Source organism: Curcuma longa, chromosome 14, assembly GCF_044706935.1.
Source record: "Curcuma longa cultivar G26 ecotype Majalengka, Jawa Barat chromosome 14, ITB_CL_G26_1.1, whole genome shotgun sequence".
Classification (NCBI taxonomy): Eukaryota; Viridiplantae; Streptophyta; class Magnoliopsida; order Zingiberales; family Zingiberaceae; genus Curcuma; species Curcuma longa.
In genome coordinates, this window is record NC_133874.1 from 1,445,245 (window position 1) to 1,453,111 (window position 7,867).

Here is a 7,867-nt window from a genome sequence, read left to right on the forward strand (position 1 = left end):
GAACAACCCGATACAGGACATAGTCCTGTATCCAAAGTCTGTCGAAATGAAATGACACAAATCCAGAAGCTCGATCCTCCTAGAAGAAGTATACATGACATCAAGGGTAATGTCAGAATGAGAATCACCAAATGGTAGATCCGTAGGTGGATATACTATAAATGTAGACTGAGAGGGACGGAAGCCTATGAATGTACTAACCATGGATGCAGTGATGGTGATGTCCCTCTGTCTGACACGGGTGGTGAATGATAAGTAATCTATCTGGACTAGGTTGTTATACAACTCGACACACAATGTAGTGTTGGCCGCGGTTGTACACAACACTAGTCTGTCTAAGTGGTAGTGGTCTATGATCTACATGGACAATGCACATGACCATAGGAAGAACCCTCTATCTAATGATCTACAGGGTAATGGCAAAAAGGATAGCTCCTGAAACCTAAGTCTCAACTCGTTTGTGGGAAACCTAGGATCAGTAGAGGGGGTCCTGGAGGGTCCAGCCTCATGGCCTCTCCTTTGTCGTCTAAACATAATATTTTAACGTTTTAATAGAAAAGTAAACTCCAAAATTAATAAATTGAGAGGAGTTTACCCCATCTTGGTACTATGTTGGCAAGAGTTAATTAAATAGTTGGTCCTTACTCTTGTTGGGATGTATACTATAATCCTAGCTTTTGTATAAACATCTATTTTAAAATAATATTGAAATGAGAATCACTTTGGTCAAATATTTGCATTTTATGTTAATGCAGTTGTTCACTTAATTTATATTGTAGATAACATGATGTGTGGTGTCACACAGAAGATCATGTTATCGGTTCCTTATAAATTATAAATAATAGCTCACAACCAAGATGGACTAGAACAAACCATTGGAATGGTTGTAGTGTAATTGGTATTAGTTTGTCTTGACTATAAAATTACACTAGTACACTTTGTGTGTATTGAGCAGGACCGTTTGAGGTCGTTCGATTTATACTGACTATATAATCGAACTAGACCTCTGTTATTATGGATGTGCATGCTCTTAATCCATATATAATAACAAGCACATATACTTAGTATTTATTTCTTTAATTTATCAAAGGGTGAGATTTATTCGTTAAATCAAAAGACCCGATAAGTTGGGAGATAATGCTATGTATATGGTGTATTATTGATTATAGAAGGAATCTGTATCCTAATATTTAGGTTGATGATGTTCCCTTGAGGAGCTCATAAGGATTATCATGTAAATCCTACAGGTGAACTTAGTTCGCATGATAATAAAGTTGAGTGGTACTACTCTTGGACTCAGAAGTTAATTAATTGAGTTGTTAGTAATTCAATTAATTGACGGACATACAATATCTTAAACACAAGGAGATTAATGCACTCATGATAAGAAGGAGCTCATATTGTAATATGGGATTGGTGCGGTAGTTCAATAATAACTCTTTAGTAGTATGAGTTATTATTGATGGACTTGAGTTGGGTATTCAGGGAAAACACAGGAAGCCCAAGCCCATCAGGAGGCCAAAACCAATTCCTCCTCTAGGTCCCTGTTGTAGCCTCTGGATAAAGCCTCGTATCCACCCATGAGATTCTGTTAGAATTCTGTTAAGAATTCGGTTAGAATTCTGTTAAAATTCTGTTAAAAATTCTGTTAGAATTTTGTTTAGAATTCTATTAAGAATTCAGTTAACAGAATTCAGATAAATTCTAAATAGAATTATGTTAATTTTGTTATCCAACAAAATTTTATTAAGTTTTGTTATCCAAAAAAATTTTGGTTAAAATTTTATTATCCAACAAAATTATATAAATTTTGTTATACAAAAAAATTATATTAATTTAGTTATTTTTTTCTAAATTTTCTATGATGGCAAAGCTATAAAAGGGGATGAGAGGGAGAGGCAAACATACAATTTTTCTTGCTTCTAAACCCATTAGGGTCTGCGCCTATTAGAGATCTCCTTCTCTTGCTTTCTTCCACCTAGGGTCGGCGCCCCTCTTCCCATCTTTCCTCCTTTCTTTGTGCTAGGGTTAGCGCCCAAGCACCACCTCTTACCCTTTGCTAGGGCCGGCGCACAAGGCTTCATTCCTTGCTAGGGCCGGCGGCCAAGAAGGGAGAAAGAAGAAGAGAAAGAAGGAGAGGAAGAAGAAGCTAGAAGGAAAAAGCTTCCACCTTGAGTTCTTGCCATCGGATAGGAAGAGAGGAAAAGAAGAATTTGTGTGGAGTTCATCTTGGTAGATCGTCACCCACATGACGTCCAAGAAGAGGAGAGGAATACAGTAAAAGATCAAGAGGTCTTCGGGTAACGTACAATCATCTACACAACCTACAAAGGAAAGGTATGACTTGTTTATTAATTCCGCTGTGTAGTCATTCGATTTATTTTCCTTTGTATGGATCCTGAATACCAACACAAGAGTTGCATCGATCCTATGCTTCGATCAAGGTGTGTTTTGATTGGTCAAGAACTTGCTTGATCAATCATGCACATGTCTGATCGAAGACGGAGGTTGCTTGGAAGGTTCCATCTCTGGAAAATTTTTGTCTGGCAAGAATTGAACGGAACGGAAATCCAAGCACCAACAACTCTAGCCTAAACTTTCTATTGTAGGAAAGTAAAACTAATTTATACATGTAATCAAATAATGTGATTTGGTTCTCCCAAGATCGTGCCCCTTGATGGGTCGGACCAAGTAGACCTGATCCTTAAAGCCCCAAAATTGGTTCATTCTAACTGGATTAACCAGATTAGACTTAGAAACCCACGCTTGGACTTTAGTTCGGTTTCATGTTCTATGTGTTAGTGATATGAATGACCTATGTTTAGCTGTATATCCAATGCCCGATCGATTGTATCCAGCCTTCTGTGACCCAAGCATCATATCTAGGTACTTGGATCCAGAGGTGAATCGCTCAAGCGATCGTCTGAGTTCATCTACTTGGGTCTTCAGTTTGGAATTTTCTTCCTCGAGTTGAACTCGAGTCGAATCCTCAACTGAATTGACCTGAGTTGGTGGCTCAGTGTTGACTTTCTCCTTGAGAAGTTCTAACTCCTCTTGGAGCGATTCAACTAAAGCATTGGACTTAGCTAACCTTTTTGTTAAACTAATGATTATTGAAAATAATCTTTCGTTACTTACAGCCAGGGTCGAACCTTGTGAACCGGATACGGATCCGTGGCTTTCGTCGCTATCCGAGTCGCTGTCACTCCGATTTGGTTCATCCTGGGCTGGAAGAGTGAGAAAACTTATTGTAGTCGGTTCCTCCTCTGACTCTTCGGAAGATGACTCATTCCAAGTCGCCTTTAGGGCTTTCTTTTTGGTCCTCCGATCTTTTCGTTGGTTCGAGCAATCGGCTATGAAGTGCCCTTTCCTTTCGCATCCGTAGCACTTCATCTCGGTTTTTCCTGTTGACGATGGCTTGGTTTTGTTGATGACCTTTTTAATTTTTGATCATCTAATTCCGCGCTTCTTCTGGAACATTTTCGGAACAAGATTCACGAGTTCTGAGGTGACTTCATCGTTTGCCTCGGATTTTGAGGATTCCGAGTCCTACTGCACCTTTTTCTTCGTTCTTCATTCTTGCTCGGTACCTGTAATTGAGGCTATGCCCTTCTCCTACACTTCCGTATTAGATTGCTCATATAGTTCAAATTTGGAAAATAAATCATCGAGCTTTACCTTAGAAAGATCCCAAGAAACTTTGTAAGCATCCACCATGGATGCCCACAGTGTGTTTCTCAGAAATGCTTTCAAAGCATACCTAATTACATCGCGGTTCTCCACCTTCTGTCCGATTGCGTGTAGCCTATTGAGTAGATCTTGAATCCTCGCATATAGGTCACTTGCAGTTTCTCCTTCTAGCATACGAATGTTATACAATTTATTAAATAACAAATCCCTTTTACTTACCTTGGTGTCAGAAGTTCCTTCATGAAGCTCGATTAGCATCGTCCATAGATCTTTCGCACTGCTGAATGGTCTGACGCGGTTCAGTTCCTCCTTTGTTAGTCCACACTGGAGGATCTGTGTAGCTTTTGCGTCTGCTTCTATCTTCTTTCGAGTAGAGGCGTCCCAGTGCTCGCAAGACTGTGAAGTTCCATCACTATCAGACGGGATTGTGAATCCAGTCTATATGATGATCCACATCTCCACATGAATTTTCATGTGACATTCCATCCTGCTTTTCCAGTAGGCGAAGTCATCTCCTGAAAATAGAGGAGGTCTTGCGGTGTTGAATCCTTCTTGAAGGGTCATTACTCTAGCACATAAGAAAGATATGCAAAACAAGTTCCAAGACTTAGTCTTGGATTAGTAGTGTGGGAATAGGGAAGAAAAGAATTTTTAAAAAAAATAAATTTTGAAAAGCGATCGAAAATCCCCTCGACCAGTGGTTGCACTGGAATCGAGGATCCTGCTTTGATACCAATTGTAGGATCGATAAAAACGCGCTGGAGGGGGGTGAATAATGCGTTATCGCTTTCAACCGATTTTCGATAATAAAAACTTGTGGAAGCAAAAGCGAAAGCCAAAGACGAGTACAGAAATAAGAGAAACAAAAAGAAAACACACAGACAGTTCCTTTACTTGGTTCACAGCCCATGACTGCTACTCCAAGGCCCACGGTCTTTGACCGTTTCCTGCGGACAATCCACTAACAGGACTTGTTCCTCACGGACACAAGTCGATCGATTACAAAAACCAAGTTAGATAACAAGATTAATAAATTACAATAAAATTACTGATTACCAAAACTGTCTGCCGAATTTTGCTTGATTGTCGTTTCCTTGCGAATTCGACGTAGCTACGGCTCTAGGGTTGCATGGGGATGCTCGGGGCGTCGATGTCTCAATAGAGTGCATGTGGGAATTGTTGGAAATTCTTATTTCTGACTGCTGGTTGAGCCCTTCTTTTATACTGTCCTCAAGTCGACTTAACTAGAAGCTCAAGTCGACTCTAGCTCAGCTCCGATCCTGTTCCTCTGCTACGACTGCGTACTCAGGTCGACTCGAGTCTCGACTCAAGTCGACTCTAGTCCGACGTGGAGTCTTCCGGATAACTTTTCCTCTCCGCTACGTTATCTGGCAATTAAGTCCACTCAAGTGACATCTCAAGTCGACTCTAGTCTGACGTGGAGTCTGTTGATAAAATTTGATGTGCCAAGTCGACTCCAACATCATCTTCAGTTGGCTCGAGTCTCGCGTGGAGAAATCTCGAACTACGCTGACGTCCGAGGCTGCTGACCAAACTCAAGTCGACTTGAGTTTTGCCTTAAGTCGACTCCAACAGTATTTTCTGGACAGTTTTGCTCAGAGTCTGTTTTGTTCAGTTTTTCCAATCCTACATAAGACGTTAGCCAACATAACATGCAAATTTAATCTTTTTAGAGTCAGTTCCTAGAACTGTCTCTTGGTCTTAACTTTAGGTCTCCAGTGAGACCCTGGGTTAGATCGACGCCTACTGTTCCCCTTGGGAACGCGTCCTGACCCACTCCTCTCTGGATAATTTACCTTGTGCCAACAAATCCTCCAGACTTATTGGATTTTTTCTTGGCTCTGTCCTCAGCCCCCAAGATTTGTGTTGCGGCTCGGTCCTCCTGACTAGCCCAGACTTCTGCTGCGACTCGATCCTCTAGATCAGCCCAGACTTTTGCTGTGACTCGGTCCTCCTGACCAGCCCAGACTTCTTGCTGCGACTCGGTCCTCCAGACCAGTCCAGACTTCACCTGGTGCTTTTGACTCTGCCAAGGCTTCCGCCTGATCCTCTAGATCAGGACTTTCTAGTGCCTAGCTTCCACTAGGACTTTACTCAAACCTGTGCTCCCTGCACACTTGGATCAACATAGTTAGCTCAACAACATACTTAACTTGAACCTAGTGTCATTATAAAAACTAAGGTTCGATTATCTGGTGCTCCTTGCACCAACACTAAATACTTCAGCAACTCCAATAAAATGTGCCTCATTCCTTTTATCATCTTATACTCGCTTGGTTCGGCATAATCTATATGTGTCAGTCCCCACTAGGCTGACTACGTCACACCTAACCCAAGCTTGCTTTCTTGTTCTGTGGAGTCAAGTTAATTGTACATGTGTCCAAGAGTATTATACTCTTGACATGTGATGCTTTGGCCAAAGACTTTTAATAACAATCCTGACAAGCGACCGCAAGGTATACGTCTCTTTTTACAAAGAACAGTGAATCCTCTGTCGGCTATCCAAACACCTTTGGACACTTTGACTTATACCCAATCATCCTGGGTCCACACCTCCTCAGAGATGTTTGCTTAAGATGTCAAAGTATAAGCCTCCATGACCAAGGTGATTTGAATACCATAAGTCAAAGGAAATTCGCACTTAAGCTACACTAAGATCTTTATGTTGGGATCATCCCGGTGCAATGCGCATGTTCTCATATTTTATAAATGTACACAACGGAAATAAAATAATAATTAAACTAATTATTATCACAACACACACATGCATAATAGGAAATAACAACGTACAAGACATGGTAGGAAATTAAAAAATTTTAAATAAAAGATTATTCTAAACGTGTACCTCGCGGATGACGTTGAGCGGTGTTGGTATCAATCGAGTGGTCATCGTCGAAGTCCCGCCTCTACTGGTGATCCACGCCAAGCTCTCGTCTGGACAGCTTCGAAAGCCACGAGTCGTGTCATCGTCTTCGGTACTAGCCGATGATCGATGACGATCGAAACGAGAGAAGCCTTATTTCGGAAACCACACAACAACGTTTGTCGCGATCATTCCGAGACTTTCTAACTATCATCGAGAATCATATTTCTGATGTAGTTTATCAGTGGTCAACCATTAACTGTCGATGATCAGGATTTGAATGGCAATAATTGAAAAACTTATCTGATGGCTGGAAACAATTTTCGACTGTCGGACAAAGAATTCCGAAGTCCAAAACCCTAATACAATCAACCTTCCCTCTCTTCTCCCACACATCCAAACATGAACCATGTTACACAAATAACATCTCTTCTCCCACACGGTTTTCTCTGGTAGCAAACAACAAGGACATCAACCACCAACGCCCGAGAGAAACAAGAGAGGCCGGCCATGCTCGTGATCGGGAAAACTCCCTTCATCGTGAACGAAGTAAGTCCGGCGGCCTTGAGAGAAACAAGGAGAAGCAGAGTGCTCTGGCAGCCCTGGAGAAACAGGGAGAAGTAGAGAGCTCCGGCGAGCCTTGCTCCTCACGGCAACAAGGAGAGCTCCGGCGGCCTCGGGAGAATCAAGGAGAAGCAGAGAGCTCCGGCGAGCCTTGCTCTTCACGGCAACAAGGAGAGCTTCGGCGTTTGTTTCCCTCTCTCGTGATTCACACGCGGACAAAGAAGAAGGGTGGCCGAGAGCCGACAGTCGACCGAACAAGAAGAGGAGAAAAGCTGGGAAAAACGCTGCTAGGGTTCTCATCTTTCAGGCGTTGCCGCGGGCAGAAGGGGGAAGAAGAAACAGAGAGTAAGCCACTAGCGTATCCTCGCGATTCCTCCCCCTTTTTTTAAAGAAAGCTACAATATTTAATCGGTATTATTAGGTTTTAGGTTTAATTTTTTTTCCTTTTGTTTTTACCCGCCGACAACCAAAAACCAAAAGAAACAAACCCAAAATTGAAAAACCTAAATTAGACTGAACCGGGTTTAGTTGAATCGACACTGTAGCAAATCGGTTTGAGTTTGGTTCGCTTGGTTCAACAACCAAACGATCTCCGATTTGACTCAAACTAATTTTGTTCACTTCATCTTCACAAGACGAAGCTTCTCATCCTATCCGTTCTATCAAAATCTCATCCATCATAAACCAAACCAAGTTGGTTCAATTTTTTATTTGAAATTGAATCATTTG